At 38.4% G+C, this 20,910-nt stretch overlaps 1 pseudogene across 1 annotated transcript; it reads left to right on the plus strand.

The window, feature by feature from the left end:
- The first annotated feature begins 2,188 nt into the window (after positions 1–2,188).
- On the plus strand, positions 2,189–17,069 carry LOC144645984 (uncharacterized; annotated as a pseudogene). Its single transcript, XR_013569351.1, has 12 exons — positions 2,189–2,376; positions 3,134–3,232; positions 3,446–3,535; positions 3,842–3,925; positions 4,694–4,804; positions 5,532–6,712; positions 12,278–12,496; positions 13,248–13,346; positions 13,560–13,649; positions 13,959–14,042; positions 14,818–14,928; positions 15,670–17,069. The product of XR_013569351.1 is annotated as an uncharacterized LOC144645984 (transcript).
- Positions 17,070–20,910: the final 3,841 nt, after the last annotated feature.

The following is a 20,910-nucleotide window of genomic DNA, read 5'->3' on the forward strand; positions in this document are numbered from 1 at the left end:
CTGAAAAAGGCTATTGTCTGTGCCCTCACGTCAGCAATTAGGTGGATTTTTTTGGAAGAAATTATGTTTCTTTTGATAATCTCTTGAGAAGTACGATTAAATTAACAGAGGGATTTTGAAGCCGTTTTAAATTTTTTTTTACAAACCTAAGCAGTTCCTAGGTAGGGTCTGACATGAAAATTCAGAGGGTATCGATTTTATAGGGTAGGGAGAATCACATATTTTGGTCTCAAATAAGGTAAGGGTTTCATAAAGCGTGCTGCACACCCCAGCCAAATTTTCGAGGAGTACCCCCCGGAAATAATTATGTTCCTTTATTGATGTTTAGAGCTCGCCTCTGCTAAGATGAGAAAAATCTCAGGAAATTTATTGAAAGTCAGCTAAAATTCAGTAAAAATAATTTTGCCGATGGATGTTTTAAAAAAGAAAACTTTTATGTAAAACTTTTCCATAGGTTTCATTAATTTTCCAAAGTAAAATCTTGTACGCCATGGCATGCAAGAGCTATGGAGTGTAGCAAATTGTCCAAGCGCTATTGATCAAGTAAAAATACTGCGGTTGACGTGGCTGCAATATTTTTAATTTTTTTCGATCTAGGTCCTTTCTTTTCTAATTAACAAGGGGCGAACTTGCTCCCAACGTTAATTTTGACAACTGACAATTTTTTGCTGATGGAAGCAGTATTTTAACAGTTAGAAAACTAAAATATTCAATTTGGACTACTTTTGCAGTTTCTGTAGTAAAAAATTCACAGTGTTTTATTTTATTAAAGAATCAGTTGTATTGCTGGTTATTAACGCTACCATAAACTAAATTCTTTTTCTTAAGTGGGTCGGAATCTCCTTGCATTTCACAACTGTTTATGTATCTTTTTAGTATTATCTTGTTGAGAATTTTGCCATAACAAAACCCTAAAAGACAAAAATATATCTAATGTTTTCTAGCTTCTTGATTGAGATAGCGAGATGTTGGTCTTGTTTTTCGTCCGTTTGTAGTGTGTTACTAACACAGGATGGATTAGTACTTCGTCACACTTCATAAATTGCACCACGCAAGAAAATAATGACGCCAATATCCCAGCATCTTGATGTCGAAAAATAATTTATATTGATGAACGCGTCTGTTCTTGAAGCACCCTTGTCAATATTACAACGATAAAGCTTTAAAACTGCGATGTAGAAAATGTTTCTTCTTCATACAGTATGTTTGCGGTGGTTTGTTTCTCTGAACATTTTTTTTTCAGTTGGAATAACGAAAAATGCGTTTTGCGGCAATAATCAAATTGTCAAATCTCATTCAAGGTGGAGTATTAAAACAATAACGGTACTTCATTAGAACTCGTCACCGATGACGGAAGCAACTCCAACCCTACACCCCGTGGGATGTTTATTGCTACTTCCCTGGAAAAAGGGGGGAGGGGTGGGGAACGAAACTTTGGGTTGAGACACCCTTGCCATTATCACAATGAAAAAGGCACACACGCGATTGTTTTGAAGTTGGCGTCTTGATGTAGCATCTTGATGCGGGAAAGTAATCTATATACAAGTCTATATTGACGAACGCGTCTTTTTTTGTCGATTCGCTTCCCCTCCTCCCGTCACTAAAAAGAAAAATCTTTTGCCGTCGAATAAGGATCATACGACTGCACAAAAAGAAATATTTAGTAATTATCACACTTGCCATTGTCACAATGAAAAAGGCACACAAGCGATTTCTTGAAGTTGGCGTCTTGATGCAGCATCTTGATGCGGGAAAATAATCTATATTGACGAACGCGTCTTTTTTTTTTGAAAGCACCCTTGCCATTATCACAGTGATAAAGGTATACAAGCGATTTCTTAAAGTTGGCGTCACATATGTCGATTCCCTCCCCACTTTTCGTCACCAAAAAAAAAGAAATCTTTCGCCATTGAATAAGGATTATACGACTGCACAAAAAATATTTAGTAAAGGTTTTATCGCTTGCTCGGCTCATATTATTGTAAACAGGAATTTTCCTGTTAACGTCCTTTCTTGGTTTCCTTTCACTTATCTATTACGTAAACTTCCTTTAGAAAAGATATTGCTATCCGTTTTTAAAATACTCAAGTGGATGGCCAATCTCCGGCGTCATCGATAAAAACGTGCTGTATTTCATTTTCCAAACGGTATAAAAAGGCGTGATCTCGGTTAAGAGGTGCATATTCCGAACACGGTGCAAGAATACTGCAGGGATGGCTGGCTTTGTGCGATGGTTTGCTGTTCTTCTGGCGGTTGTCACTGTTTTAAATGCAGAGCCCTTAGAAGACAACGCAGCTGATCCTGTAGAATTAGCATCGAATCAAGAAGACGCCATCGAGAATTTAAACGATCTTGCTTTTCAAGGGGAGAACAGAGGTAGGCGAAAGACCTTCGCGAAGCTTTTTTTATAAAACCAGTTTTTCCGGTTAGCACAATTTCAAAATCGTCCTGTTTAATTCTCGTTTAGTAACTGATTCATTTTTTAGTTCTAATTTGCAAAAAACGCCCTTATCGCCGTAACGTACTTACCAAGGTTTAAATAAACCAATTCGAAACTGAAGATTAGTGTACAATGTAGAACATTTCGCTGTCATTGTAATTTGATTCGTCCGTAAATGACCAAACTATAATTTTCTCTTTAAGGAATTTTAAGTTGGTTTCATTGTCAATTATGACCTAAAATTAGGCAAAGCGCTATATAAATAATTAGTTTATCAATTTATTTTTATTTATCGTTTAATTCATTTGCCCGTTATTTTGTTTTTGTTCGTTCGTTCGTTCGAATTCGTTCGTTCGTTCGTTCGTCCGTTCGCTCCCTCGTTCGTTCATTCGTTTTTTCCCTCAATTTTTCGTTATTGTGATAAGTCCTTTTTTTCATTTGCTCATTTAGTTTCTTCGTTGTTTTCTTTTTCCTTTTTCCTTCAATCCTTCAATCCTTTAATCAATCAATCAATCAATCAATCAATCAATCAACCAATCAATCAATCAATCAATCAATCAATCAACCAATCAATCAATCAATCAATCAATCAACCAGCCAACCAACCAATTAATCATTGCGATACTAGCTTCGGAGGTTCGGCTGAACTTTACAAAATACAGTATTGTAAAAGTAACTTGAAATTTTCTTCAGCAGAAGATAACGAGGAAGAAGCAGCAGAAGAAGATTACCCAGTAGAAAATGACGCCTCTGAGGATGACACCTCCGACGCTGCTGACGAAAGCGACTCAGGTACAAAGAAACAGTTTCCAACATATTTAATGAAAAAAGACGCTAAAGATCCTTTGAGACACGTGTTTCTTGTGTTATGGTATTATTACAGAATACCTCGCCCTTTTGCTATTCAATAATGCATACAAAGAGACGACTCTACAGTGTTCAAGTTGACAATAACAAACGAAAAGAAAAAAATGTTGATTATCTTTTTATATTTTTGTCGAGCAGAAGATAGCGAAGAAGCGGAAGAGGACGATTATCCCGAAGATGAAACCGTTGAAGAGGAAACCAGCGACGCTTACGAGGAAAACGACTCAGGTAGAAACGTGTTGTTCAAAGTATAGTGGCATACATGTTACAGTCAGAAACAAACGCACTGTCGGTAGAGATTTGTATATCAACCCTTTTACCACGTAACAATATTTATTTACATACATGCAAACTTATCCCCACTCATAGACGCCTTAATGACAAACGAAATAAAAATTTTCGCTTAAGTAGTAACGGTATTCACTATTTCCTTCCAGCAGAATTATTACAATTAAGCGAACTCAGTAGACGATTAAACGTTTCCCAGTCGATATGACGATCAATTGACAAACTTCCTACTTTTTTCTCGAGCAGCAGAAACAGCAGAAAGTGATGAAGGTGAAGAAGATTATCCCGAAGAAGAGGAAGCAAGTGACTCGGACGAGGAAAACAACTCAGGTAGGAGTGTTGTTTTCAATGTCAGGTGACTGACATATTTTATTTCCACATATCCTGTTTTAGATAAAGGGACATCTTAACCCTTGTACATTTACACATTAGCAAGTGCCTAACATGACTAAAAATTTTGAAGGAACTCCGATCCGTTTTATTTTTAAAATACTGTTTTATGAACGGTACCGGATGTAAATTCTACTTGTTAACTTTCATTCAAATAGCTACCTAAAAAGGTTTTATCTGCTGCAGACTTCAAATTTTGAACCACCTCGTAAAGCACACGAAGAAACACCACCGGAAAGTACTGCTCGATGATTTTCATTTGAATGGTCACACACTTGGGTTTCTTCCACCTACAGACGAAAAGGCTAGACTTAAAAAAAAACTTAAATCTCTGAGGCAGGGAATTGACTGTGGGAGTTAAAGGCTTCACATGCCTTGTCTGGGGGCCGGCTGGGGGTGGGAATGGCGTTGGGGGAGGAACTCCATTATATAAGCTATGTAGGTATGTGTAGATACCAATTGGAGCCTTAAGGTGCTCTTGTTCTTATTTTTCATGAGCCTCAGTAATGTTTCATTTGAAATGGCAGAGTTGCTGATTAAATTGTTTGCTCAGCCAATTGTCTCAGTCTGATTTTACAAGCCTTTCTCGGATCTAAAAGAACACGGCGGTGCCGGATGTTGTGATCAAGACTATCATGGCAGACATGTTCATGAATTGAAACTTATCTTGTGTGTTTAACTAACATTATTTACATATTTTTCTACCAGAAAATAGCGAAGAAGACGAAGAATGGGAGGACCAGCAAGATTTTCCTGAAGAAGATGACACCACTGAACAGGAGGAAACCAGTGAAATTGTTGAGGATGAAACTGACCCAGGTAAAAAAAATGTTAGTCACAAGTAAATGAAAACATTCGAAATCAGAAAACGTACTTAAACAGTCAACCTGTAACAGAAAACTTTCTTAAACAGTCAACCTGTAGTGTTAGAGTGGCTTTCAGTTGCGTGAAAACCAAAAACAAGCCAATTACAAGCTGTCAAAAAACGTAAATAACAAAAAACGATTCAGTGAGAACTCTAATGAACTACACGCTACACGTAACAAGCGCCGAGCGTGGGAAAATGTACGTGACCAAGTTGTGGATAGCGACTAGTTTGGGTTGTGCTTAGATTAGGAGGGAGAATTTTTTAAGGAAACACAGTGCGTTTACAACCGTCTGAAGGATGCTAAGCATGCTAATATAAATACACATCACACTTTTCCTAAAAATACATGTAAACAATGTTTCCACTGCCTGTAAAAAATGAACTGGGGTCAAGTCGGTTTTGTCTCGACAAGTTCTAAAAGCTATTCCATTGTATGAATCTGGATACAAACAACAACAACATCAACAACAGTTTTGGACATATGGTTAATTTCAAGCTGTTGGAATCAACAATGAACTAAATAAAAGAAATGCAATTGCTTACCAACCATATGAAAACCAGTTGCCTCCTAGTTAAAATGTATCTGATTATTTACATCACGTCTTCGTTGCCTTTATACCATAATATTAATAACTAACTCAATTCATGCCACACCTTGTACTTTTTTCTTTCGAGTAGATTCTAACCAAGAAATGGACGAGAATGATGAAACTGGTGACATCCCCGAGGAAGACCCCCCAGATTATTCGTCGACGCAAATGCGGTTTGGTCACCTACAACCCACTGACCCACAAGTGCTGCTATGGCAAAGTCATCTCAAGACTTTCCATCTGCCGACGCAAATGTGGTTCAGCCAGCTACAACCCACTGACCCACAAGTGTTGTTATGGCAAAGTCATCTCAAGACTTTCCATCTGCCGACGCAGATGTGGTTCAGCCAGCTACAACCCACTGACCCACAAGTGCTGCTATGGTAAAGTCATCCCTAGACTTTCCCTCTGCCGACCCAGATGTGGTTTAGTCTCCTACAACCCACTGACCCACAAGTGCTGCTATGGTAGAGTCATCTCAAGACTTTCAATCTGCCGACCCAGATGTGGTTTGGTCACCTACAACCCACTGACCCACAAGTGCTGCTATGGCAAAGTCATCCCAAGACTTTCCCTCTGCCGACCCAGATGTGGTTTAGTCACCTACAACCCACTGACTCAAAAGTGCTGCTATGGTAGAGTCATCCCAAGACTTTCCCTCTGCCGACCCAGATGTGGTTTAGTCACCTACAACCCACTGACTCAAAAGTGCTGCTATGGTAGAGTCATCCCAAGACTTTCCCTCTGCCGACCCAGATGTGGTTTAGTCAGCTACAATCCACTGACCCACAAGTGTTGCTATGGCAAAGTCATCCCAAGACTTTCCCCTCTGCCGACCCAGATGTGGTTTGGTCACCTACAACCCGCTGACTCAAAAGTGCTGCTATGGTAGAGTCATCTCAAGACTTTCAATCTGCCGACCCAGATGTGGTTTGGTCACCTACAACCCACTGACTCAAAAGTGCTGCTATGGTAGAGTCATCTCAAGACTTTCAATCTGCCGACCCAGATGTGGTTTAGTCACCTACAACCCACTGACTCAAAAGTGCTGCTATGGTAGAGTCATCTCAAGACTTTCAATCTGCCGACCCAGATGTGGTTTAGTCAGCTACAACCCAGTGACCCAGAAGTGCTGCTATGGTAGAGTCATCCCAAGACTTTCCATCTGCCGACCCAGATGTGGCTTAGCCACCTACAACCCACTGACCCACAAGTGCTGCTATGGTCGTGTTATTCTCAAGTTTGCTATTTGCAAGCCAATAATTAAGGGTTAGCGAGCAACAACCCACTGATTGAGTATGCTGTAGTTTAGATCAAGTACTTTAAAAGTACATAGAATACCTAGAATAGCTGTCGTGGCCTCTAAGATAATTAAATGGAAATGCAAGAAAGATGCTCCATAATAAAACTGCTGAAGTAATACAACGAACGTTAACTATTAGATTAATCTTATTAAAATATTTCCAGATATAGTTTTTGAATTCAGCTCTACATATATTCCACTTTATGTATTGTCAGTGCTCAAGAACTTTATGTATTTAGAAGTAGCAATAAACTTTAGTTCTAATGTTTACTAATTTGTTGGTGTGTTAGATATATACGAAGGGGTTTCCAATTCCGACACAAAATGTACCTTACTGCCATGTGACTGAGTCGTTCCATTGCTGAAAAATCGAGAAAAAGGAAACAAACTAATAGAACAGACTTCTCGACAGAAATATTATTAAATATAAGGTTAGAACGAATTATTTCCCTTGGTTGGTATGACGTCAAGGTCGTGGCATCGCAATTAAGATTCAAAATGGTTGCTAGCTGTATCAGAAGTATTTCTTTGTGGATTTCTGGTTGAATCTAGTTTTTCTCAAAAGTCTGCCTATGAGCCTAGTGGCCCATCAGGCCGCAGTTTATGCCGGTTTCCGTAGCATAAGGGTCTAGGAGTATTTCCATTCCTTCCTGTATGGGATGCTAGTCCATCGCAGGGTACCCCCAGCATTAAATTCGCCAGTATCCATTTATTAACCTGGGTAAAGAGTGGCACAGATTTAAGTGTCTTGCCCAAAAACACAACGCAGTGCTCAAGCCAGGTTTCGAACCCGTACCGCTCGATCCAGAGTCCAGCGCACTAACCATTAGGCCACCCCGTCTACCACATGAAATCCCGGTTAGAGCCCTTCTCACCACCTGAGAGAATGATTTAATAAGGCTTCTTTTGACTATTGTTAAGGTTTAACTGGGGTAGAAAAATGGTAAAAATTAAAGATACTACAAGAAAAATCGCTTGAGCGATTTAAGAGAAGATCTTGGTTTTAATCATCAGCCATCTTTACTTATCCATCTTAATTAAACTTAGCCCTGGACTTGGTGTGGAAATAACCGGGCTCTTAACTCAGTGACTGATGCACAAAGCCGACCTACTTGTAGCTACTTGTATTTATGTGCTATGGTGCACGTGTTGTCAAGAAATTTGTTTACAAAGGTTTTCGGTCAATGGCATGGAACTTTATTTCTAAACAAATGAACCAACAAGCTACGACATGCTTCAAAAGCAAACAGCGTACAAATAAAGTTGCTTTATTATCTCTTACGTTATAAATTTAACTGTCAATGCGTGCTTTGGAAGGGAAGTGGCAGATTTATGCATAATAGCCAGCTTCGGCCTTGGGTTAAGCCAGCAATTCTTTACCTACTTTGCCACAATATCAAAGACTGACTTTTGACTTTTTTAATACTGTGTGTCTGATGTCACTTTTTAAATTTTACGACTTAGCCGTGGTTAGAGTCCGAGTTAGAGGACAATATATTAAAGGAGCAATGTCACGGTATTTCAAGTCATTTTTCTGATTACTTTCAAACTGAAGAAAACCTCAAAATAATAGTTTTCTAACATAGAAAAACAACAAAGGAGTAATAAAAACGCGAAAATAACCAAGGATGGTTTCGACTGAAAAAGATTAAGACGGATTACGAATGACAAACTTAGAAAAAATTGTCAGTTTTTCAAGATGCCTTGTTCATGATGTAGCTCTTTTAATTTTCGGTAAGGGTCAACCCGATGCGGTTGGAAGCCCCGGTTGAAAGCAAACTGAGGAAACTGACACTGAAAAATATGCTTTAGGAAAATATGAGGTTTAAATTTAAATTCTATGAGCCGTGGAGTGTTTTATTTAATAAGCATCCATTTCCCAACATTTTTGCCAACATTGTATCTTGCAACGTTAACATATTTTACTTCTTAATTTTTTTGGAAAAATTCAAAAAATCCTACTTTGAAGTAATAGAACAGTGTTAATTGTCTTAATTGCTCATTAACTCAGTGAACTTTTTATAGTTTAATTCCGCATTCTGTTGCTCGTTTTAAGAGCGCTTAATCTGTGGTCATTTATGGTCTTCCAGTTGATGTTGGCTTTCAAGGGCTTCAAGGACTAGCACTTATGATTTAAAAGTGTTTGCGTAAAACGAGAAGGCACGTATTCCGTGATAACTTACGTTGTCGAGGCAACACATTCAAAGAATGTTGAAAACAACTTAAAGAATTCTCAAACTAAACTACAGGAAACTTATTAACTTAATCAGACCTTCTGAATGTTTTAATTGTACCTTATTTTCCCACTCTTCATAGAAAGCATAGCTGTTAGGCGATGGGAAGCGAAAGAGTTTACTAGCATGGCCTTAAATAATCATAAGTTTACTTCGGTTTTGCGTCTCCCGGTTCCCTTTATTGGAACTGGACTGGATTTCGTAATACAGGATCTTCGGAGTACATCACAACATAGCAACAAAACGCGACAACAAACTGTAAACTGCAGTACACAAACAGATAAATAGTTCTTTTTGCGCTCGATATAAGTCGGTTTATTTTTTTCGTGGCTATGAATCTAGGCAGTTTGCTGCAAAAAACAGCAGTGAGCGAATATTTCTTGAGTGAAATGTCAGGGCCGGAACATTTCGCTACGTGCGGTCCAACATCGAATGGTGTCATTTAATGCTTTAAAGTGTAAAAGATCCGGTCGAATGCCAATATTCAACCACGTGCACGAACCGAAAATTGAGGACATCTTTTGCTATAAACAGAGCATCAAGCGTTAAACACATGTAAATTAAACTGCCAATTGATAAATTAGGGTAATTTTTTAGTGTCGAACTCCCAACTCGAGTCTTGATAGTCGATCGACAAAATGATAATTTGGAACAACTCCCACGAAACATCCGGCCCTCGCGTCAAACTGCAACGCGGTAAAGTAGTCGAGGCACGAAGGAAAGAAGTCATTTCAAAAGCAATTTAAATTTCTATACACACAAATAAATGAAAAATTTAGTAACTCAGCAATTAGCTGATCTTTGTTTTGCTTTGAGAGGCTTTTAGTTTAGAAGACTTTTAGTTTAATACGTGGTTCTTGTTTCTTTTCGTGAACTGTTATGTTTAAAAATAGCTTGTGTACTGTAATTAACTGTATTCAAATTTCCCTTTAATTACCGAGGCATAACTAAGTGTAAAGTCAAATATCAACGTAGTGCACGTACAATATAAACATTTCTTCCACTATAGTATACATGTTACCATAACACTTCTATAAATACTGATACCATAACAATGTGAGAATGCGGAATTGTGTTCACTGTTTTATTTCTCTAATTTTTCGTGAGCCAAAACACACCCAAATATCTACTCTTTTCGCGAGACTTGGCAAAATCTAAAATAAAATTCATTGAACAAAAACGCAAACAGAGGCCAGATTTAATTTATTAACAGATTCGAACCTCCACTGGTGGAACTAATGACCGGGGGTTGTACACACCTATATAAGCTATAATTATAGGTCTGTGCGGTGCCAAAGGGTTTGATTGGTTTGCTATTTTTTGGTCTGAAATAGAGTATAGATTTGAACCACGAACTTTGGTCTGAAAAAGGCTATTGTCTGTGCCCTCACGTCAGCAATTAGGTGGATTTTTTTGGAAGAAATTATGTTTCTTTTGATAATCTCTTGAGAAGTACGATTAAATTAACAGAGGGATTTTGAAGCCGTTTTAAATTTTTTTTTTACAAACCTAAGCAGTTCCTAGGTAGGGTCTGACCTGAAAATTCAGAGGGTATCGATTTTATAGGGTAGGGAGAATCACATATTTTGGTCTCAAATAAGGTAAGGGTTTCATAAAGCGTGCTGCACACCCCAGCCAAATTTTCGAGGAGCACCCCCCGGAAATAATTATGTTCCTTTATTGATGTTTAGAGCTCGCCTCTGCTAAGATGAGAAAAATCTCAGGAAATTTATTGAAAGTCAGCTAAAATTCAGTAAAAATAATTTTGCCGAGGGATGTTTTCAAAAAGAAAACTTTTATGTAAAACTTTTCCATAGGTTTCATTAATTTTCCAAAGTAAAATCTTGTACGCCATGGCATGCAAGAGCTATGGAGTGTAGCAAATTGTCCAAGCGCTATTGATCAAGTAAAAATACTGCGGTTGACGTGGCTGCAATATTTTTAATTTTTTTCGATCTAGGTCCTTTCTTTTCTAATTAACAAGGGGCGAACTTGCTCCCAACGTTAATTCTGACAACTGACAATTTTTTGCTGATGGAAGCAGTATTTTAACAGTTAGAAAACTAAAATATTCAATTTGGACTACTTTTGCAGTTACTGTAGCAAAAAATTCACAGTGTTTTATTTTATTAAAGAATCAGTTGTATTGCTGGTTATTAACGCTACCATAAACTAAATTCTTTTTCTTAAGTGGCTCGGAATCTCCTTGCATTTCACAACTGTTTATGTATCTTTTTAGTATTATCTTGTTGAGAATTTTGCCATAACAAAACCCTAAAAGACAAAAATATATCTTATGTTTTCTAGCTTCTTGATTGAGATAGCGAGATGTTGGTCTTGTTTTTCGTCCGTTTGTAGTGTGTTACTAACACAGGATGGATTAGTACTTCGTCACACTTCATAAATTGCACCACGCAAGAAAAGAATGACGCCAATATCCCAGCATCTTGATGTCGAAAAATAATTTATATTGATGAACGCGTCTGTTCTTGAAGCACCCTTGTAAATATTACAACGATAAAGCTTTAAAACTGCGATGTAGAAAATGTTTCTTCTTCATACAGTATGTTTGCGGTGGTTTGTTTCTCTGAACATTTTTTTCAGTTGGAATAACGAAAAATGCGTTTTGCGGCAATAATCAAATTGTCAAATCTCATTCAAGATGGAGTATTAAAACAATAACGGTACTTCATTAGAACTCGTCACCGATGACGGAAGCAACTCCAACCCTACACCCCGTGGGATGTTTATTGCTACTTCCCTGGAAAAAGGGGGGAGGGGTGGGGAACGAAACTTTGGGTTGAGACACCCTTGCCATTATCACAATGAAAAAGGCACACACGCGATTGTTTTGAAGTTGGCGTCTTGATGTACAAGCATCTTGATGCGGGAAAATAATCTATATTGACGAACGCGTCTTTTTTTTAAGCACCCTTGCCATTATCACAGTGATAAAGGTATACAAGCGATTTCTTAAAGTTGGCGTCACATATGTTGATTCCCTCCCCACTTCCCGTCGCCAAAAAAAAGAAATCTTTCGCCGTCGAATAAGGATCATACGACTGCACAAAAAGAAATATTTAGAAACGTTTTTATTGCTTGCTCGGTTCATATTTATTGTAAACAGGAATTTTCCTGTTAACGTCCTTTCTTGGTTTCCTTTCACTTTTCTCTTACGTAAACTTCCTTTAGAAAAGATATTGCTATCCATTTTTAAAATACTCAAGTACATGACCAATCTCGGGCGTCATCGATAAAAAAACGTGCTGTATTTCATTTTCCAAACGGTATAAAAAGGCGTGATCTCGGTTAAGAGGTGCATATTCCGAACACGGTGCAAGAATACTGCAGGGATGGCTGGCTTTGTGCGATGGTTTGCTGTTCTTCTGGCGGTTGTCACTGTTTTAAATGCAGAGCCCTTAGAAGACAACGCAGCTAATCCTGTAGAATTAGCATCGAATCAAGAAGACGCCATCGAGAATTTAAACGATCTTGCTTTTCAAGGGGAGAACAGAGGTAGGAGAAAGACCTTCGCGAAGCTTTTTTTATAAAACCAGTTTTTCCGGTTAGCACAATTTCAAAATCGTCCTGTTTAATTCTCGTTTAGTAACTGGTTCATTTTTTAGTTTTAATTTGCAAAAAACGCCCTTACCGCCGTAACGTACTTACCAAGGTTTAAATAAACCAATTCGAAACTGAAGATTAGTGTACAATGTAGAACATTTCGCTGTCATTGTAATTTGATTCGTCCGTAAATGACCAAACTATAATTTTCTCTTTAAGGAATTTTAAGTTGGTTTCATTGTCAATTATGACCTAAAATTAGGCAAAGCGCTATATAAATAATTAGTTTATCAATTTATTTTTATTTTTCGTTTAATTCATTTGCCCGTTATTTTGTTTTTGTTCGTTCGTTCGTTCGAATTCGTTCGTTCGTTCGTTCGTCCGTTCGCTCCCTCGTTCGTTCATTCGTTTTTTCCCTCAATTTTTCGTTATTGTGATAAGTCCTTTTTTTCATTTGCTCATTTAGTTTCTTCGTTGTTTTCTTTTTCCTTTTTCCTTCAATCCTTCAATCCTTTAATCAATCAATCAATCAATCAATCAATCAATCAATCAATCAATCAATCAATCAATCAATCAATCAACCAATCAATCAATCAATCAACCAACCAACCAACCAACCAATTAATCATTGCGATACTAGCTGCGGAGGTTACTGAACTTTACAAAATACAGTATTGTAAAAGTAACTTGAAATTTTCTTCAGCAGAAGATAACGAGGAAGAAGCAGCAGAAGAAGATTACCCAGTAGAAAATGACGCCTCTGAGGATGAAACCTCCGACGCTGCTGACGAAAGCGACTCAGGTACAAAGAAACAGTTTCCAACATAGTTGATGAAAAAAGACGCTAGAGATCTTTTGAGTCACGTGTTTCTTGTGTTATGGTATTATTACAGAATACCTCGCCCTTTTGCTATCCAATAATGCATACAAACAGACGACTCTACAGTGTTCAAGTTGACAATAACAAACGAAAAGAAAACAATGTTGATTATCTTTTTATATTTTTGTCGAGCAGAAGATAGTGAAGAAGCGGAAGAGGAAGATTATCCCGAAGATGAAACCGTTGAAGAGGAAACCAGCGACGCTGATGAAGAAAACGACTCAGGTAGAAACGTGTTGTTCAAAGTATAGTGACATACATGATATTACAGTCAGAAACAAACGCACTGTCGATAGAGATTTGTATATCAACCTTTTTACCAAGTAACAATATTAATTTACATACATGCAAACTTATCCCCACTCATAGACTCCTTAATGACAAACGAAATAAAAATTTTCGCTTAAGTAGTAACGGTATTCACTATTTCCTTCCAGCAGAATTATTACAATTAAGCGAACTCAGTAGACGATTAAACGTTTCCCAGTCGATATGACGATCAATTGACAAACTTCCTACTTTTTTCTCGAGCAGCAGAAACAGCAGAAAGTGATGAAGGTGAAGAAGATTATCCCGAAGAAGAGGAAGCAAGTGACTCGGACGAGGAAAACAACTCAGGTAGGAGTGTTGTTTTCAAAGTCAGGTGACTGACATATATATTTTATTTCCACATATCCTGTTTTAGATAAAGGGACATCTTAACCCTTGTACATTTACACATTAGCAAGTGCCTAACATGACTAAAAATTTTGAAGGAACTCCGATCCGTTATATTTTTAAAATACTGTTTTATGAACGGTACCGGATGTAAATTCTACTTGTTAGTTTTCATTCAAATAGCTACCTAAAAAGGTTTTATCTGTTGCAGACTTTAAATTTTGAACCACCTCGTAAAGCACACAAAGAAACACCACCGGAAAGTACTGCTCGATGATTTTCATATGAATGGTCACACACTTGGGTTTCTTCCGCCTACAGACGAAAAGGCTAGACTTCAAAAAAACTTAAATCTCTGAGGCAGGGAATTGACTGTGGGAGTTATAGGCTTCACATGCCTTGTCTGGGGGGCGGCTAGGGGTGGGAATGGCGTTGGGAGAGGAACTCCATTATATAAGCTATGTAGGTATGTGTAGATACCAATTCGAGCCTTTTAAAAGGTGCTCTTGTTCTTATTTTTCATGAGCCTCATTAATGTTTCATTTGAAATGGCAGAGTTGCTGATTAAATTGTTTGCTCAGCCAATTGTCTCAGTCTGATTTTACAAGCCTTTCTCGGATCTAAAAGAACACGGCGGTGCCGGACGTTGTGATCAAAACTATGATGGCAGACATGTTCATGAATTGAAACTTATCTTGTGTGTTTAACTAACATTATTTACATATTTTTCTACCAGAAAATAGCGAAGAAGACGAAGAATGGGAGGACCAGCAAGATTTTCCTGAAGAAGATGACACCACTGAACAGGAGGAAACCAGTGAAATTGTTGAGGATGAAACTGACCCAGGTAAAAAAAATGTTAGTCACAAGTAAATGAAAACATTCGAAATCAGAAAACGTACTTAAACAGTCAACCTGTAACAGAAAACTTTCTTAAACAGTCAACCTGTAGTGTTAGAGTGGCTTTCAGTTGCGTGAAAACCAAAAACAAGCCAATTACAAGCTGTCAAAAAACGTAAATAACAAAAAACGATTCAGTGAGAACTCTAATGAACTACACGCTACACGTAACAAGCGCCGAGCGTGGGAAAATGTACGTGACCAAGTTGTGGATAGCGACTAGTTTGGGTTGTGCTTAGATTAGGAGGGAGAATTTTTTAAGGAAACACAGTGCGCTTAATACAACCGTTTAGTTACCGTCTGAAGGATGCTAAGCATGCTAATATAAATACACATCACACTTTTCCTAAAAATACATGTAAACAATGTTTCCACTGCCTGTAAAAAATGAACTGGGGTCAAGTCGGTTTTGTCTCGACAAGTTCTAAAAGCTATTCCATTGTATGAATCTGGATACAAACAACAACAACATCAACAACAGTTTTGGACATATGGTTAATTTCAAGCTGTTGGCATCAACAATGAACTAAATAAAAGAAATGCAATTGCTTACCAACCATATGAAAACCAGTTGCCTCCTAGTTAAAATGTATCTGATTATTTACATCACGTCTTCGTTGCCTTTATACCATAATATTATTAACTAACTCAATTCATGCCACACCTTGTACTTTTTTCTTTCGAGTAGATTCTAACCAAGAAATGGACGAGAATGATGAAACTGGTGACATCCCCGAGGAAGACCCCCAGATTATTCGTCGACGCAAATGCGGTTTGGTCACCTACAACCCACTGACCCACAAGTGCTGCTATGGCAAAGTCATCTCAAGACTTTCCATCTGCCGACGCAGATGTGGTTCAGCCAGCTACAACCCACTGACCCACAAGTGTTGTTATGGCAAAGTCATCTCAAGACTTTCCATCTGCCGACGCAGATGTGGTTCAGCCAGCTACAACCCACTGACCCACAAGTGCTGCTATGGTAAAGTCATCCCTAGACTTTCCCTCTGCCGACCCAGATGTGGTTTAGTCTCCTACAACCCACTGACCCACAAGTGCTGCTATGGTAGAGTCATCTCAAGACTTTCAATCTGCCGACCCAGATGTGGTTTGGTCACCTACAACCCACTGACCCACAAGTGCTGCTATGGCAAAGTCATCCCAAGACTTTCCCTCTGCCGACCCAGATGTGGTTTAGTCACCTACAACCCACTGACTCAAAAGTGCTGCTATGGTAGAGTCATCCCAAGACTTTCCCTCTGCCGACCCAGATGTGGTTTAGTCACCTACAACCCACTGACTCAAAAGTGCTGCTATGGTAGAGTCATCCCAAGACTTTCCCTCTGCCGACCCAGATGTGGTTTAGTCAGCTACAATCCACTGACCCACAAGTGTTGCTATGGCAAAGTCATCCCAAGACTTTCAATCTGCCGACCCAGATGTGGTTTAGTCACCTACAACCCACTGACTCAAAAGTGCTGCTATGGTAGAGTCATCCCAAGACTTTCCCTCTGCCGACCCAGATGTGGTTTAGTCACCTACAACCCACTGACTCAAAAGTGCTGCTATGGTAGAGTCATCTCAAGACTTTCAATCTGCCGACCCAGATGTGGTTTAGTCACCTACAACCCACTGACTCAAAAGTGCTGCTATGGTAGAGTCATCTCAAGACTTTCAATCTGCCGACCCAGATGTGGTTTAGTCAGCTACAACCCACTGACCCAGAAGTGCTGCTATGGTAGAGTCATCCCAAGACTTTCCATCTGCCGACCCAGATGTGGCTTAGTCACCTACAACCCACTGACCCACAAGTGCTGCTATGGTCGTGTTATTCTCAAGTTTGCTATTTGCAAGCCAATAATTAAGGGTTAGCGGGCAACAACCCACTGATTGAGTATGCTGTAGTTTAGATCAAGCACTTTAAAAGTACATAGAATACCTAGAATAGCTGTCGTGGCCTCTAAGATAATTAAATGGAAATGCAAGAAAGATGCTCCATAATAAAACTGCTGAAGTAATACAACGAACGTTAACTATTAGATTAATCTTATTAAAATATTTCCAGATATAGTTTTTGAATTCAGCTCTACATATATTTCACTTTATGTATTGTCAGTGCTCAAGAACTTTATGTATTTAGAAGTAGCAATAAACTTTAGTTCTAATGTTTATTAATTTGTTGGTGTGTTAGATATGAAGGGGTTTCCAATTCCGACACAAAATGTACCTTACTGCCATGTGACTGAGTCGTTCCATTGCTGAAAAATCGAGAAAAAGGAAACAAACTAATAGAACAGACTTCTCGACAGAAATATTATTAAATATAAGGTAAACACGAATTATTTCCCTTGGTTGGTATGGCGTCAAGGTCGTGGCATCGCAATTAAGATTCAAAATGTTTGCTAGCTGTATCAGAAGTATTTCTTTATGGATTTCTGGTTGAATATAGTTTTTCTCAAACCCTTGAATGCTTTTTTCTAATTATTTCAAAACGTTTTGTAAGGTAAAGTCTGCCTATGAGCCTAGTGGCCCATCAGGCCGCAGTTTATGCCGGTTTCCGTAGCATAAGAGATTAGGAGTATTTCTATTCCTTACTGCATGGGATGCTAGTCCATCGCAGGGCACCCCCCAGCATTAAATTCGCCAGTATCCATTTATACACCTGGGTAAAGAGAGGCACAGATTAAAGTGTCTTGCCCAAAAACACAACGCAGTGCTCAAGCCAGGGCTCGAACCCGGACCGCTCGATCCAGAGTCTAGCGCACTAGCCATCAGGCCACCGCGTCTACCACAAAAAATCCCGGTTAGAACCCTCCCCTCCCCACACCTCGTTAGTATGGCTGTCTGGTTACAGGCCGATTACCAAATAGTTATTCCAGGTATAAGCCCCCTTATCCGGAGATAAGCCCCTTCCCCCTCGACAACAAACCGTGGAATTTCGATAGTAAGCTTATAAACTCACTAGCGCTCTAGGAGAAGTATAGCTCGAACATAAATAAGTTACTTTAATTTCATGTTCGTGCCGAAAGGGTCTTGTTCAGAACTGGCCGGATTACAGCCAGCTTCAGTGCAGTGTGTAGACCAGGGTTTTCAAAACATCGGCGACCGTCAATCATTCCCTTGGGTGATCACAAAAGTGGCAAAAATAAATTTTATGCCTGTTCAAATATTGTCAAACGTTTTTTATACCGCAAAGGCTTTTTTTAAACATTTGGGAGACATGGACTTCAATTCCAAGCCGTTGCGTTTGTCAAGAGGATAAAACTGAACAGTTTACAGATCCTTACAGAAAATTAATTTCATACGAAGTTGAGACAGCCAGGCAACAGTCGCGCCAGTTATTGTATATATCTTTCTTTTTATGTTGTTTTTTCCGATGGTTTAGCAAAGCAAATCCATGGCCATTTCTGTCAGCTTAACTACTGCATAAGGGTTCAATCTGCGCCAGTTAAAGTATTGTAAATACTGTAACTTTTATCCATTTCGGAGAACTTGCCGTTAGGGTAAAAGACATTGCAGAAGTCCCATGCAGGGTACAGATTTAAACCATGGGAACGCCCGGGTAAAATACCCAACAACTAAGCTCGTTCTTATACGCATTCTCGTTCTAAGAGGCTGCGATATTTTTGGTCAGCACCAAGTATAACGACCTTTGCCAGTTCCATTCTTTAAGTATGCGCGGAATACTCATTTTCAATTGACAGCCAATCAGATTCGAGTGGAAGTCCGTGGCTCGTGGACTTAGAAGTTAAAAGCGATTAGAGCTCGTTACTCAAATAGGTTGAAAACTTGGGAAAAAAGGGTTGAAAATAGGGAAATAAGAATACAGCAAAGGAGACATGGATGCTTGTTTTCATCCACAGAATACTACAAAATCCTTGCCAGAGTTTGAACCTTGATCTTTTTTGCCACAACACCCTCCACATGATGACAGATTTTCCAATAGCGATAACAAAAGGTGCAGACGACACTTCACTAATAATTTCCCTGTTTTTGTTCTAAGTAATGGACTCTCGGTTGTGTCATATTTAAGGACTTTTGTAAATAACGATCCTCTTGTGTTTGTATTCATTTTCCTTTGTTTTGTAAACCGAAATGTTAGGGTTATTTGTCCTGTAAAACTCCCAACTAAAATCTTGATAGTTGGTCGACAAAATGATAATTTGGAACTACGTACTCGCACGAAACATCTGGCTCTCGTATTAAAGTGCAAAATAGTAAAGTAGTCGAGACACAAAGAGAAAACAACTAAAAAGCAAATTAAAATACTATACGCACAAATCAATAGACAATATGGTAATTCAGCAATGAGTTGATCTTCATTTGCTTAGAGAGGTCTAGAATTTTGGTTTTATGCGTATAGTTGTTGTTTCATTCCGTGAATTGTTACTTTTAAAAATAGCTCGTGTACTGTAATTAACTGTATACAAGTTTCCCTTTATTTATCGAGACAAAAGTAAGTGTCGAGTCGGATATCAACGTAGTGCAATATAAACAGTCGTTCCACCATAGTATAATTTATACATGTTACCATAACGCTTCTATAATGTTACCATAACAATGTGGAAATGCGGAACTGTTCTCACTATTTTATTACCGAAATGTTCCCGTGAGCCAAAACACACCTGAAGAGCTATTCTTTTGCGCGTGACTTAGCAAAATTTAAAATAAATTCATTGAACAAGAACGCAAACAAAGGCGGAATGAAATTTAATAATAGATTTAAACCTCCACTGGTGCAACTAATGACCGGGGATAGTACACACCTATTGTCAGCTATATAGGTCTGCGCGGCACCAGAGGAAATGGTTATTAAATGAGCCGTTTTTTTCCCGGAATAGATTACAGATTTGAACCATTTTGGTCTGAAATAGGGTATGGTTAATTTGTGCACTCTAATCAGCAATTAGCTATATTTTTTGGGAAGAAACTATGTTTTTATCATCGTTATTAATCATCTCTTGAGAACTGCGATTTAATTAACATAGGGATTTTGAAGCCGTTCTAATTTTTTTTAAAACCGAAGTAGTTCTTATTTAACGTCTGCTCTGAAAAACAGAGGGTATCGATTTTTAAAGGGTAGGGGGAGTCGCATATTTTGGTCTAAAAAAGAGTAACAGTTGCATAAAGCGTGCCCCACATCCCATCCAAATCCAATGTGGTGTGGGGCACATTCTACTTCTACTTTCCTAACAAAAAAACTTAGTTCAGATGTTTTCCAATAATCCAATAATGATGTTCTGCTATCAATATTCAGACCTCGTCTCAGTCTTTAAAAATTATTTTGCCGAAGAATGTTTTTAAAAGAAAACTTTAATTTAAACCTTTGCCATAGTTTTCATTTTTCCAAGGTGAAACCTTGTACGCCATGGCACGCAAGGCTATGGATTGTAACAAATTGCCGCTATTGATCAACTAAAAATACGGCGGTTGACGTGACTGCAATATTTTTAATTTTTTCGATGTAAATCTTTTTGTTCTAAACCTGAAAGACGAATATTTCGTCTTCTAGCTTCAAGGTAGCGAAGTTTCCGCTTTTTGCGTGTTTATGGACAAAGACTTAATCACACTCCACAAACTACACCACACATAATAAGAACCACGCCAATATCCCAGTGTCGTGATGTGGGACAATAATCTATATTGAATAACACGTCTTTTTGTTAAAGCACTTTTGTTATTTTCACAGTGACAAAGGCATGCAAGAGATTTCTTCAAGTTGGCATCACGTAGATTCCTCCACCTCACCTCTTTCCCCCTCTCACCACCAACAACAAATCTTTCCCTGTTAAAACAAAGCCTTATACTCCTACATTAAGAAGAAATGTTAAGTAAAGTATTTGTCGCTTCTGCTAATTTTTTACTTTAAACAGGAATTTTCCTGTTAACGTACTTTCTTGACTTCCTTTTATTCATCCCTTACGTAAAT

The sequence above is a fragment of the Oculina patagonica genome, chromosome 3 (assembly GCF_052425735.1).
Source record: "Oculina patagonica isolate OP01 chromosome 3, crgOcupat, whole genome shotgun sequence".
NCBI classification, from domain to species: domain Eukaryota; kingdom Metazoa; phylum Cnidaria; class Anthozoa; order Scleractinia; family Oculinidae; genus Oculina; species Oculina patagonica.